Raw genomic sequence first — 14,759 nt, 5'->3', positions numbered from 1 at the left:
TAGTAGTGTTGATGATGAAAAATCTACAGGGGGGTTTGCAATATTCTTTGATCCTAATCTTGTATCTTGGAGTGATAGAAAGCAAGGTACAATTTCAAGATCTAGTACTGAAGCAGAATATAATTCTATGGCAAATGTTACTATAGAATTGATTTGGTTAGAATCTTTGTTGCTTGAACTTGAGTAAAGTTGACACAACCACCTATCTTATGGTGTGATAATTTGGGGGTCACATATCTTTCAGCAAATCCAGTTTTTCATGCTCGTGCAAAATATATAGAGATTGATTTTCACTTTGTACAAGAGAGGGTTGCCAAGAAGCAATTACAAGTCAGATTAGTATCATGATCAAGTTGCGGATGGTTTTACTAAAGCTTTGATAGCCGGCAAGTTAGAAGACTTCAAGCACCATCTAAATCTCAAGAAGAGAAGTTTAGATTGAGGGAGGATGTTAGAATAGAATATCTTGTGTAAACAGTTCCAACTACTTTGTCATCCTTAGTTGATTCGGATACTTAGAGGTAGATTAGAGATAAGTCTTTTGTAAACGGTATCCGAGTCACGTACGATGACGAGATCTTGTATATATCTTGAGCGGTTGGTCCTATATAAACATGCATCCGTGGTGAGTCAAAATAGGCAACCACGTTTCCTCCTTTATTTATAGAACTGAGACGCACCCATAACATCAGCCAGCCTGTCATCAACAAAAATAAAAAATTAAAGCAGTACGCGGGTAGGACTCTTCATCATATGCGTGCAAGTTGTTGTTCCATTTGCCACTTGTGCCCAAGGTAAAGACGTTGATGTGGCGGCCCTGATTGAATGAAGGACATACGACATGGCCCCACCTATATATGTTCCAAGTTGCAACCACTTGCTTATAATGTTGTACAGTAGTGAATAAACAAGGCAGATATTCCTTAATATATTAAATAAGGACTCCCCTCCAACGCTGAGAAATTGACATCTTTGTTCTCTTGCTTGGCCTACTTTTGGTAGTTTGCTAGCAACATGGTTTCAAGGAAACCTCAGGTTTGTAAACCTCAATGTATATTTTATTCGACCAGAATTTTCTGAGGTATGAGCCTGCCTGGCAAGTAGACCGAACACTCATCTTTCCACGCAGTTTTAGCGTACTTCCAAGATGGTGTTTTCAGAGGTACATGCCCGGTCGAGTTCAGCGAGTTACATGATATTAAAAATACATTCTCCCCAGCTCCAAAAGCAACACATTTGATGAAAATGACCATGCTTAGTGTCTCATTTGTTGAACTTGAAGACCGTGATCATCTCGTGAGCACGTCCTCAACTGGGCGGCACCGCACTTCTTCATGAAAGAGGTTCGATTCTACGGAAAAGGGGACACGGTCACGATGTCCATATCCACTCTTTCTTGTAGAATCGAACCTCCTTCTTGACATATGTTGCTGCTCGGTGGAGAACATCCTCTCAGAGATGACCACGGTATGCAAGTTCAACAAGTATGGATTTGAAAAACCATATTGAATTTGATAAGTTCAGCAAGTAGCAGAAGCCATCTATGTACAAAAATACTTTCCTTAGCACTGCAGAAGTTGTTGAACTTGAAGACCATGATCATCTCGCGAGCATGTTCTCAACTAGGCGGCATCGCACTTCGTCATGAAAGAGGTTCGATGCTATGGAAAAGGGGACACAGTGACGATGTCCATATCCACTCTTTCTCGTAGAATCGAACCTCCTTCTTGACATACGTTGCTGCTCGGCAGAGAACATGCTCGCAGAGATGAACACGGTATGCAAGTTCAACAAGTATAGATTTGAAAAACCTTATTGAATTTGATAAGATAAACCGTCTAGGCAAGGTAGCATCATTCTTAAACCACTGCAAGAATACATACTATATATGACACATCAATCTCCCTCACATTCTAGCTCAAAATACCTCTCCATTTTCTACTTCATCACATTCTAGCAATTAATCTTTCCATCTCCAAAGCATAAATCAAAGCATAACACGAGGATGAAGTAGCAAACCTTCACAACACTTGTGTTGGCTGAGTGAAATTCCCACGAAAATGAGGAAAAAAACTTCGGGCAGCACCTCCCTTGCTTCGGCACCACCGGAGAGTAGGTGAAGCTCAGCTCTCTATCTATGTGCTGGTCTGGCTCGGGCTGGAGGAGGAAGAAAGGCCTCTATCTTGGTATATAATGGGAATGAGTTTTCATCCCGGTTAAAAACTCCAACCGAGACAAAACGAAACACCTTTTGTCCCGGTTGAAAGTTCCAACTGGGACTAAACATTTTGTCTCGGTTGGAGGCTCCAACCGAGATAAAAGGAACCTCCAACCGGGATAAAAGGGTGCCGCCACCAACGCGCCGGAACTAGTCGTTGCAACCGGGACTAAAGGAGGGCCTTTAGTCCCGGTTGCAATTACCAACCGGGACTAACTCTCCCCTCCATTTTTACCTACCGTGGCGCACCCCTTTTGTCCCGGGCCAACTTTAAACCGGCACAAAAGGGGGCGCATCGAATGCCAATTCTATACTAGTAATTTGTGCATCATTCACGCAACGACGGATAGTGTTGTGAGTATATATATGTAATTTGTCCATAATCATTTTTATGTTTAGTTTCTATGATTATTTTGATATTCGTCAGGATCTGACCAAGAGTACTTTCCCTTCTGACTATGCTGAGGGTGCACGGGTAACTCGCTGTCGATGCACATCTCACGGTGAAGCAGCATCAACCCTCCCAGGTGATCCTCTGACAGTATCAACCGCAGCTGGGAATTTTAAGGATTTTTACAATTGATTCCCATCAGACGACACCATCTGGTTTGCATATGAGGATACGTACAGAGAGCAACTTTGAGTTTCCAGCCGATATGGACATTGACCAGGTAGTGTATGCATTATGTTGGTCGTTCCTACTTGAACTTATCTCATTCCGTAAGTTATATATTGCTCATCATAAATTTATTTATAAAGAGACATTTCAAAATATCTCAAGCATGACGTTCCTAGCTATATATATATAGCTCCTCCGAACGTGGGTCAACATCCTCCCGTTCCAGTTCCTCCTAGCAGGAACCGCCACAGCTCGCCATCCCCCGCCGCGCGCCGTCGCTCTCCATCCCCCGCCGCCGCCGCTCGCCACCCCTCCCCGCCGCTGCTCGCCATCACCCGCCGCCGCCGCTCGCCATCCCTCCCCGCCGCCGCTCGCCATCCCCTGCCGCCGCCGCTGCTCGCCATCCCTCCCTGCCGCCGCTCGCCATCCCCCGCCGCCGCCGCTCCCAAACCCTAAGCTCGCCGCGCTCCGCTGTCGTCGCGCCCTCTGATCCTCGTGTCACCGCCAGTCTCCATCCCTCGCCGCCGCCGCCGCTCGGCATCCCCCGCATCCACCGCTCCCCAGCTGCTGGCGGGTAGGGCCTCCACCGCATTCAGTTGTTAGCACCTCGCCCGCAGGCCGTCATCTTCAATTTGGCATTTCGCAGCTGATTCCGCTGGTCCTCGTCGGTTAGTACTCCGTCGCATCCTTGTTCTTCTCTTTAATCAGTTGCTCTTGTGCGTTCCTTTCATCATGCAGTGCTGTCGAGTTCCTGCTGGCCGAGCCATGGCCGAGCCGGACATTAGATTCAACAATCTGATTTAAGCTTTTGATTTCACGCATCTTCCGTAGGTAACTTTGTTCCGTAGGTAACACATCATGAAGTTCTATGCCAGAACTAATGCAAGCACATTGTCAGAAGCATGTTGCTCAATGTTCCTAATCCAGTTTCTTATATCTGCCAATGACCACAGCAAGGTCAGTTGAGGAAGCCAGTTCATCAATACTTCCAAGCACCAGTAAGATTTTACGTTTTCATTTTAAACTGAACATTAAAATGCACAATCGCAAATAGGATGTCAGCATATCATGGACAAGAGACAATAAAGAAGAACAGAACATACCCGTTTGCTTTCATCCATGTCTGCTATGTTGCCTATCAAAATTTTGTTCACATTGTCAGAAGCATCTTGCTCAATGTTCCTAATCCAGTTTCTTATATCTGCCAATGACCACAGCAAGGTCAGTTTAGGAAGCCAAAGTCTGTTGATTGAAGTTGAAGAATACGCACTATTGAATGATGACTCGTCAGTAACATCATACACAAGCAAATTGCCCATTCCACCCCTGTAGTAGGCTGCATAGTCAAAAGTTTGTAGATTCAGAGCAGTTTCACATAAATAGTTAAAGAACCTGCTCCTCACAGCAAACGAAGCATATTGCGTACCAGTTGATAGTTCAAAAACGTTCTTGCCCAGCAGTATCCCAGATCTTCAACTTTATGCGCCTACCATCAAGCTCAATTGTTCTTATTTTGGAGTCAATCCTTTTTGAAGAATAAAACAGAAAGGTATTTTAGAACCACCACGGTAACAGGATTCATATGATATTAATGATGCACTCGAAAACAACTCTTTTTATACTTTATTAACATCTCTTTTCCTCCCCCATGCCAGGCAGCTCTGCCATCATCCCTCCGAGCTGTGGTTTCCTTCATTTTCATACCTACTCATGGAGTCTTCAGGTATCTGCTAAATCTTTAGAAAACGAGTAAAGAAAGAGTTGTTTTTGTAGTTCTCTCTAATTATTTTCTTCCATGTGTAGATACGGTTCCCTTACAGTTAGAAGGTGTTCAGCAAGGTTCTCCACGGATCTGCTCAACTAGAAGGTCTTATGTGACTCATTTTTGTCTGTGTTCTCATCTCTACCGCTTTCCCAAGCCTGTCATAACGTTTACATCATTTTATTCTTTTCAGTTTGTAAATATTCCATGTAAACAACTACAACATATTTGGATCCTAACCACTCATTGTATTCATTATTACTGACACAGAGTATGTTCAATTTGATTTGTCTCCCAGGACAGATACTTGTCAGCGGTTGGTGAATAGGATGCCTATCAACCCGAAGCTAGCTGTATTCGAGAGCACACAGGAGAGGTATGCGCATGTTTATAATTTCACCGCCTCTCCTGTAGTCCACTGTATTTTCATTGATTCATGGTCTATACTTTATACTTTCATTTTTCTCACTTCAGGTTCGAGGTTCTTCTTCGACCCGAGTTGCGATCATCTTATCCAGTGGGTGGTGGCCCTGGATTGTCTTTTCAACAGCTACCCAACCGAAATGTTCCTCAACAGAGTTATGTTCCTGATGATCCTAGCGCTGATTTTATTGCGGATGACCATGATCCGGGGTGCAATAAATCTGTTCGCCGTATGAGGAATGCTTCTGATGATCGCACCGGGGTTGTAGATCGCCGTAGGAAGAAGTTTCGGTCCTCTCACCGCTCTTCAAAGGAAAAGAATAGTGCAGCTGATAATTCTAGGCGATTAACCGATTATTTCCTTGCCCAGGATGGCACAGAGGTATGTGCCAAATATTAAATTGAATTGTCATGTTACAAATACACACACAATATCTATGCACATATATATGCAGTAATTCCCGGTGTTGTATTATTCTTCTAGTTGCTCTGTGTACATTACTCACTTCTAAAACCTGACATATGTTCCATGTAGTTTCCTTATATTTTACATGGTTGACTTTTAGTGTCATTTTCTTTTTCCTTGTATATACTCAATTTTACACATCATTATACATGCCAGGCTCCACCAAGACCCAGGAACTTCAATGTTGGTTTGGATGACATGACTAATGTCCCTAAGATTCGTATTCCACGTTTGCGTGATCTCTTGTCCCATCCATTGGGTTGTCTCACTGGTCACCCCTTGCAAGCATTTAATGAATTGTTCGACCAGTTTAACCAAACCTTATCTGAGAACACTTGTGCCATCCAAGCTTCTCTATGCAACATTGCTAGAGCTCCTTATCGTCTAGCTGAAAAGTGTGGACCGGTAATAGAGGAGCTTATTGCTGCCCAGAGGTCGGCTTCTGATCCTAACAATATTGGGGACACTTCACGGAGGAACAACTCAGGCATCGAAGAGGACTTTGTCGATCCTCACAACGGTGGCACACATCGATCCCCACAATCCATTCTGATTATGTACTTTTTTTCAATTCCTAATCAAATTGCTTCTGAAAGTTTCAACTTATTTTTCTGTACATTACTTTCTGTAGATCAACTATTCGAGCATGGAAACGGCGGTGTTTTCAGGACCCCAAGTTCTTGCTACAGAGATGACGTATTAAGGGATGGCAACGGCCAAAACTCATACACCACAGGTACTGCCTATCGCATACTACAACAAGCAAAATGCTCGGTAATGACCCTTTACCATAAAAGCTTAACAGCGGTTATTTTGGAAATCTTGGTCACAGATCCCGCCACATCTAAAACTGGTGGCACTACACCTTGCACTAAACCTCATCAAGAAGCTTGCAGGGACGACCATGCACGTACTACTACTTGCTCAGGTTAGCTTTATGTAGTCTGAATTTTCTCTTTATCTCTTTTCCAGGTTGTATCCAGGCTTACATTACAATATGCAGCTGTCAGGATTGTTACCCATATGCTCAGCCTTTAATTGTTTAGGAGTCATTTCTGTTCATGCTTAACGCTGTATTCATGAAATTAATTTTTCAGATCATATAATACCACCCTATTCTAGTTTGCCTGACAGCAACCATGATATGAATAGAATCAACAATCTCATTGATGCCATCTATTGTGAAGAGCAATCAAATCCTATGCATACTCTCCCTGCATCACGCACTACCCAATTTGAAGACCAGGCCAAAACTGTATGTTTAACTGGACACGATTACCACCCACTCCATTCGATTCGAGTTGCAATCCTTCCAGCTAATTATTTTCCAACTAAATGTTATTTTGACCTTTCCAAAGGATCAAAATAACATGGTGTCAGGCACTTTACATGTGTCAGAACAGAGAACAGGGAAACGCATGACACGGAAGCCTGCTAAATATTCTTCACCCTTCAAGTATGGAATTATGTCCCGTCCTGCACCCAATGTGGACGCAGCAATGAGTCTCTTTGGACACATGTGCGCTGATGACTCCACATTGAAAAGGTTAGCTTTTGTCCATTTCTAAATCTTATAATAGCCAAACTTTCTATTTCTCCATTTGCTGATTGTAATATCCACAGCATGCCGGTGATCCAGTTTGGTAGCACCCCTTTAACTTGTGACATGATTGCACAATCATTTGCCGATGGTGCAATCCCAGACTCAACTTTTATCACAGGATTTGTCAAATGTCTTAGCTATGATGATTATTGGATCCGAGTGCCATGGCTACAGAATTTTTTTTTGATGCTGGCCTCTCAGTAAGCTTTTATTTTGCCATTCTTTGACACTAGATATATTAAAATTTTTCCATTCTTTCATACTTTTTTTATTCCATGGCATTTCTTTTCTTGAAGGCAATTCTCAATGTTGAGTGGCACAAAAGGGACAGCTCCGAACCCAAATATAGCCAGTTTGCAGCAGTGACAGCCATCCAACGTTGTCTTCCTTTCACAGACTTGAAGAAGACAAAGATGGTACATCTACTATTTTTTTTGGTTAGCTTTTGTCCATTTTTTTCTGGTCCTCCAATCTGGCCATGAGTTTGCTGGTTTCATAATTATGTGTTTGAGTAGCTTCAGCATATGTTGTACTCGTGAATTTAGTTAAGTAGATAAGTCCTTGTTATTATATTTTCGCAAAAATAAGTCAATTCTTCTTTTTACACACTGTGTAGATTCTTCTACCAGTTCTACATCAGCACCATTGGTCTGTTTATTGCGTTAACTTTGGCCAATCACGGATTGATGTGCTTGACTCAATGTTGTACACCCCTGAGTGTGACAACAATTGGGACAAGTATCATTTGGAATTTGGGAAAAAAATCATGCACCGACTAAGTGATGCTCTCTCCATTGCTGCACCTCTCAAATTTAAATCATTCAAGAACTGGAGACATGTCCCGGTCAAGGTTGCCGTCCAGAAGGCCTTGTCGGACAGTGCATTCTTTGCCATGAAGTTTCTCGAGTTCTATGATGGTGATGGACATGGCTCACTACACACTAGCATCACTGCTGTAAGTCTTTTCCCAAGACTCTACCCTTTCGCATGCAGTTTCTTACTTTTCATGGCTATATGTCTTTAAATTTCAGGAACGATCAAAAGAGTTGCGTGCTGAGACCTTGTATTACCTCACTTTTCATAAGCAGAACAAGGTTGTCGCGCTGCCCGACGAAATCCTTCAGTACCGTCGAGATGATCATCACCCTTTTTTCTATTAGTTTTTTTTTGTTCATTACAACCCTTTACTATTTAATTTTTTATTCTTTTGTAGCTGTGCATATTGTACATTCTCATGATTCATACATGAACAATGCTTAGTTTTGTGACTGACATGTGAATACCTCATTTTTGATGTGTATTAATGCTGCTGCGACAGTCCCGACGCATCTCTTTGTTCTGTTTTAAGCATGTATGCCTCTCTTATGAGGCCGCTGCGTCTAGCTTTCCTATCGCTATTTCTAGTCTTTTGTATATTATAAACTGATCGTTTGTTTCATGTTGCTACGGCAATGGAAATGGGACACCAGTAATGTAGCACAAGGTTTCATCCTTTTTGTCGTATGTCTGAAGTGCCATATTTGTGGATATACGCCTTTTACTTGCCGTGTGTGTGATGCTCTGTTACTCTATAGAAAATTACGCCAAAGATTTCCACAGTAAAACAAGAGCTCGATTATAGGTAATACTGACTTTGTCTCTTAGCACATTGAGGGAGGTAGGGACGGACAGAAACATCTCTACGCCTTTAAGCAGCACAGATATTCGGAGAAACAAAACTGATTCATTGAAAGGAAGCTGCTATCATATTGCATATGAGTGTTACCCAATGTTCAGTTTCTCCTGTTAGCGTGTGTTGAAAAATCTCAGGGGGCAGAATTTCTCACGCTGCAACATCACATGATCCATTCTCAAACAACCACAAATGAAATCATGGACCTAACACTGCATAGGGATGTTCTCCGTTGCACTAATTCTTACATATTCTCACACCTTGACTATCGCCACGATCAGAATTCGCATACTGGGGTCGGTACTCAAGAATGTACACAATGACAAGGGTAATGCCTTATTAAAATATTACTCTTATTACAAAAATCAGTTTATGCACTCGATTATTAAGTAAATTATTTAATCGCTACTTGGCTTCCTTGATGTTGTTTTTCACCGTCCAATCTTGCTGGAAACCTCCGCCTCCGTGTTCTCCCCATTCTGCAAATGTATTATACCACACTATGATAATTCTTCAATATAATAATCTTTTTCTATTGTCCTTCATATTCTTTTCAAATACTCAAAACTCACCGTGCTAATCTCGCCTTCTGTTGTCCCATTCCTCGCTAGTTTGTCCGGAAGCTCCCCTTCCACAAGGCACATCTCCTCAAATATTATATCGCTCATAAATTTGTCGTGTTCCTTTTGGAACGAAGTCTGTTTTTCTATGGGCTTTGCCACTTCCTATTTAATGATACATTTGATAATTAAATATGTGACATCTAGTAAATAAACTTACTGAACAAAAACATTATTCCGAGTAAATACACCTGACCTTATTCTCTTTCTTCTTGATTACCTTTCCTTTGCCACGTTCTTCTTTTGTTTTTTCACTACTTTCACAAATGTCTGGAACATCCTTCAAGACCGCTCGTTGCCGATAATGATTCCAGTATTCTTCAAAAGACATGTCTCTGCGCTTAGGCATCATTGCACACGGAGGCGTGCTCAGAGGAACTACTACTGGCAATGTTCCCTATCTATTACAGAGACATCCAATGCCCTTTTATATACAATGAGCACTGGACGAATCCCACAAAAACTGCTCGTCATTGCTCTCGTAATCAATATATTTGTTTTCTTGGCACTTCTTTGTGTCCTGCTGTCGCCCTATGTTATGCTCTTCTCCTCCACTATCATGCTGGCTGGCACTACTCTTATGCTGTGCTCCTCGTGGCCTGCCTCTCATTCTGTTCTTCAATACTTCCAAGCGCTCTTTGTTATGCTGGAGTTTGGGACATGTTCTCGCGTTATGTGTTGCGTAGTACCCACAAATACTGCATCTCCTTGTGCCCTTTTTCACACCTTTGGCTCCCAACGAAATTTCCTTCTTTTCAGATGGTGGTATGCTCCGCCCTTTAGTCTTGGCTCTCGTAGGTGGGACTCGGCTGATCAGTCTATCATCATTGGCATGATACTGCAAAGATTATTGCACAAACTTTAAATTCAATGCAACAATGGTGATGGCATTAATTATTTCCAAACTCATTCTTCTAACCTCGCCACTGTGGGTTGCACATCCTTCATGCACTCTTGCATCTTTAGTTGTCATGACTGTTTGGTTGGTTAGCACAACCTCGTTGCGCACAAAGTCTCCACCAAAAGCATCCTGAAAAACAATTAACACATCTCTTTTAATATTTCTTGCTGATATGCAAGTTAACTTGTGTATTTCCCGTATTTATACTACTTCCATGACAAATCATACCAGATTTGCTGCAAGAACCATTTTCCCCTTTATACTCTCTCTAGCTTCATTTCCATCCACGTTTGCTTGTCCCAATTCCTGCTTCACATTGTGTCATTGTTATTGTGCAAATCTTTTTTCCTAGTGTGGTAACTCGCATACACCTGTATCATGATACAAGCCTATCTGGGTAACCCTTTTCGCCAATTGTTCATCATTTGTGTTGTCACCATAGTCATCATCACTTTCACTACAATCTGATAACTCCTGCAAAATCAAACCCAGATGTATGCGGTTAAGTGCCTTGCCATGCAACATACACTTCATGCAACATTTTAGAATTTTTACCTCTCCAGGTGATTCTTGGTGCATGTTTGTTGTGCTTGGCCCGATGTCAGGGGGTATTTCTTTGTTATCTTTGTCAAGATTTGCCAACACCTCTCTCGTTCTAATGTGCGCAGCGCGCGACATGCTCCCAGACCTGACTGCAACCATTGCTAGGGACGTTAGATCTTTGAGTCTGTACAACTGTGTGACTCCATCAGCCCCAACTTGGAGCTTGTCATTCCTGTCGAATCCCAACTCCTGCTGTGCATATTTTGTGTATCTACGGAGAATGTAATGTTGTGGTATTCTATTTAGCTGGATCCTCATGAAGGCTCTCAACAAGTGCACGCAGAACAAACCTAAACAACCAAGAGAGTATATGTACTGTTAATAAGAAATTGGGATGTACGCTATAAATATTGTAATAGTTTTATCATGTACCTGTATGCTGCCACTCCTTGCACTCGCAATGAAACTCGCCATTTTCTTTGTTTGCACGCACTTTGAACTGGTGCTGCCCCCAAGATATTTTAGAAGACCTATTTGTGTGAGTTACCAGATAGCATGATTCACCCTCTATTGGATTGTCTTCTATATCGAAAACTGTGCAATCGATCATCTTCTTTTCAAAGTCTTTGAACACATTTCTAGTATAAATTCGTGAAACCTGTATTTCAAATGGCCACTTGCTTCTTGTGAGCCTTTTGCTCTGTCACAGTACAAGCGCAACAGTTAGTTAAGGGAAATGATCTTTATACACGCACTCCATAAATATGAATTGACACGCTGGTTACGTTACCGTTCCATGGTACGACTCTTTAGACTCCTTCATCTTACGTGAATGCATGAAGTCAAGCATTTTTTTGGCGAACCTGTGCAAAGCCGTGTGCTTGTCAACAAAACACTTCTTTAGAACAAAATTTGAGCTCTCGCTTCTCTGTGTCGATGCCATCCGGCCACAATATTGGTCTTTGAAATATGCCGGCACATACAGTTCTCGCTGGCAGTAAAGGCTATCTAAAGTGCTATCCTTTTGTAGGTCGAACTGATCCAATAGTTCCTGCCAAGCGGCCTCAAACTCCACAGGGGTGAGTGGGTGGTTTAGCACAGAATAAAATTTGTCCTTGAAATTTTTCTTCGCATACATCCCAAAGAGGTTGGTTAGATGTGGCATGTGCTTGTTCACCACATGCCATCTGCAAATCTTATGAACAACCCCTGGGAACTCTTTGGCAATCGCCACTCCCATTGCCTGGTCTTGGTCTACCACAAGATGCAAATTCATCATTGTTAGTTCTTTAATTGCTCTAAATTGTTGTATATGCTCATGTATCAAATATTTTTATCATAAACATCAATGATGAACATATTACCTGTGAGGATACACCTTGTTCTACTTTGTCCCATGCACTTTTTGAATGCTTTGAACACCCATTCAAAAGTTTCAGCTGTTTCATCTCCTACCAATGCACATCCAAACAATGTATTCTGCAGATGGTGGTTTGATCCAACAAACATTGCTAGTGGTTTCTCATAAATATTAGTCTTATGAGTTGTGTCAAAGCTCATTGCATCACCAAAATCTGCACAATTGCCCTGCATGCTTGCATGACTCCAGAATAAGCTGTGTATAACACCTTCAGAGTCCAGCTTGGGTTCCCATCGGAACTGTGGGTTTTGAGCCTCACAATCCTTGAAGAATTCAATAAGCTTGTTTATGTCATTTGCGTGTTCTTCCCGTACATTAGTGGCCTTCCTGTAAAACAGGTTAAAAAAACTCAACATTTTATCCTTCTAAATTGTAAGTACATTTCATTAACGACACCAATGATTATATACTTTAGCTTGGCATGAACCTTACTATTTAGGAATAACAAACTGTGTGAGGTTCTTTTACATGTTCTCTATGTCCCGCGATGTTATCGGAACAAGCTCTGCACCCCCATGCATATTTTGCAATACATTCTTTATACTTTGCGTACTCACGCCGGCTTCCTACAATTCATCAATTATTTGATAAAGTACTAGTTTCGTGCTCTTGTGTGACCTCATTTTCTTGGTTTTCAAAGGCGTATGCAACAGGTGGTTGTGAAATAGGTTTGCCTTTTCTATAATCATATCTACTTCGTTGCCTTCACTGTCATACACTCTCGTAAACTTCAGATGAGCTTTGCACTTCGTCTTCATTGTTGTCTTGTTCCGTACTCGCAGAGCCTCATCACCTTTATAAAAATCTCCTTTTCTTTCACAGCTACACCTCATCACTCTAGAGAATTTTTTCTTGTTGCACATTTTCACGCCGAACTCGGCCAGTTGTGCATATCTCATGTAGAACGCCTTTGCTTCAGCTTCCGTGTGGAATGACATCCCTTCTCTGGGTACCATATTTGGATCCATGCTTTCATTCTGCTTCAAATAACATTAATTTCAATTAACATCATATACTAATGCACCGTCATATGAATCAATATTTGCGTAGAAAATTCAATTATCATCACAGCCTTAAAGATATGACATAATATAAATTTTCACTGACTACTCTCATGCATTTGTGCTTTTTAACTATGCATATCACTGCTTTGTACAATTCAAACAAAGATTTATCATGCATCACTTACGTGTGTTTGTGGTGGAATTTCTTCTTCACTAGCAATCATCTGGTTTGCGTTCAAAGTATCCGGAGGCGAGAACACAACACCCTGTCTTCCCGTTGTAATGGTTTGATCCTCATTACTCCCTTGCTGGCAACCTATCTGTGTGGGCAGAGTTCGAAATCCAGTGTTGGAGCTCTCCAACATCTCTGGAACTTTGATGCAGGAGTCAATAGTGTCTCGTTCTCCCAGCTAGGACGGTTCAGATCGTGGCGGTGACCTTTCCGGCACTTCTGTATTTCTCACGTCGACGGCGACTCTCATGTCGTTCATCTCCAGCCTTTTCGGTGAAGGGCTATCCGCAGAGTCCCTACTCGGCGCGGACGGCCCTGCTTCTTCAAACAATATCCTCCGACAACCCATCACTGGCAAGGTGGTCTGAAAGGTAACAACACAATGCATATCCATTAGAGAACTGTATTTCGTCGATTCAGAGTTTGTACAAATATTCAATGACACAACAACAATCTGGAAAAAAATTTGTTTGGAGCTCAAAGCTTGGAAGTTGCACTGTCTAGAGTTCATTGTCTAAACTGAATGGCAATGACCATTCCCACTCTGAAGACCGTACATTAAGACAGTGAACATTGGATAATACTACCTGCATACTATTGCATACTGAACTTGTACGTTCAAACTGCAACTACAACCTGATGCATGGGCTATCTCTTTCACTTTCAGTAGTCTGAACCCTGGAGTCCGACTCTCAAGATAGTGAACATTGGTCTGACGTTGGCTCAATATTTTGATGCACTCTATATGTAAATGATGGGCATCAACATGCAAAATGGGATCTATGATACATAGTCAACAATTGAAAGTAGCTCTTTGTCAAGTCAAATTCGGTTTGAATATTTGAATTACATCTCAAAGTTTGGAAAGTGGCTGTATGAAAGTGGCTGTTTGACTGACCAAACTGAATGCATAGCAGCCCTTCGTTGACGAGGATGCCATCCGCTGCCCACCTCTGAAATCTGCGGGAGCCCCTCTCCTCGTTGATGACTGCACAGGCAGCAGTCCTCGCGTTTACGACGGTAACAGCGGCGGCCGTCCCTGCTCGTCTGCGCGGAACCACCCCAGGGCGTCAACGTCTTCTTCGTAGAACGTGAGGACAGCACGGCGTTTCACGTTGGCCGAGAAGACGCAGTAGACGTTGGCGGGGTCGCGGCGTCACCGTCCTCTGGGCGTTGCTTCCGGCGGGACAGCGGCATCGTCCTCCCCTGGGCATCGCTGCGTCCGGCGAAGGGGCATACGGCGGCGGAATTGGAAACTGCGGTTCCAGATGCAAAC

The 14,759-nt window shown here is 42.4% G+C and overlaps 3 long non-coding RNA genes across 3 annotated transcripts; all 3 read left to right on the top strand.

Annotated features, from left to right (window-relative positions):
• The first annotated feature begins 5,746 nt into the window (after positions 1-5,746).
• On the top strand, positions 5,747-6,410 carry LOC111258366. Its single transcript, XR_002678981.1, has 3 exons — positions 5,747-6,008; positions 6,120-6,224; positions 6,321-6,410. It is a non-coding gene; the product is annotated as an uncharacterized LOC111258366 (long non-coding RNA).
• A 234-nt stretch (positions 6,411-6,644) lies between these two features.
• LOC101781444 lies at positions 6,645-7,255 on the top strand. Its single transcript, XR_215725.3, has 3 exons — positions 6,645-6,743; positions 6,847-7,034; positions 7,112-7,255. It is a non-coding gene; the product is annotated as an uncharacterized LOC101781444 (long non-coding RNA).
• LOC111258279 lies at positions 7,255-8,030 on the top strand. Its single transcript, XR_002678940.1, has 3 exons — positions 7,255-7,291; positions 7,388-7,507; positions 7,708-8,030. It is a non-coding gene; the product is annotated as an uncharacterized LOC111258279 (long non-coding RNA).
• Positions 8,031-14,759: the final 6,729 nt, after the last annotated feature.

Source organism: Setaria italica, chromosome VIII, assembly GCF_000263155.2.
Source record: "Setaria italica strain Yugu1 chromosome VIII, Setaria_italica_v2.0, whole genome shotgun sequence".
Classification (NCBI taxonomy): Eukaryota; Viridiplantae; Streptophyta; class Magnoliopsida; order Poales; family Poaceae; genus Setaria; species Setaria italica.
This window is presented reverse-complemented; position numbering and strand designations above follow the sequence as displayed.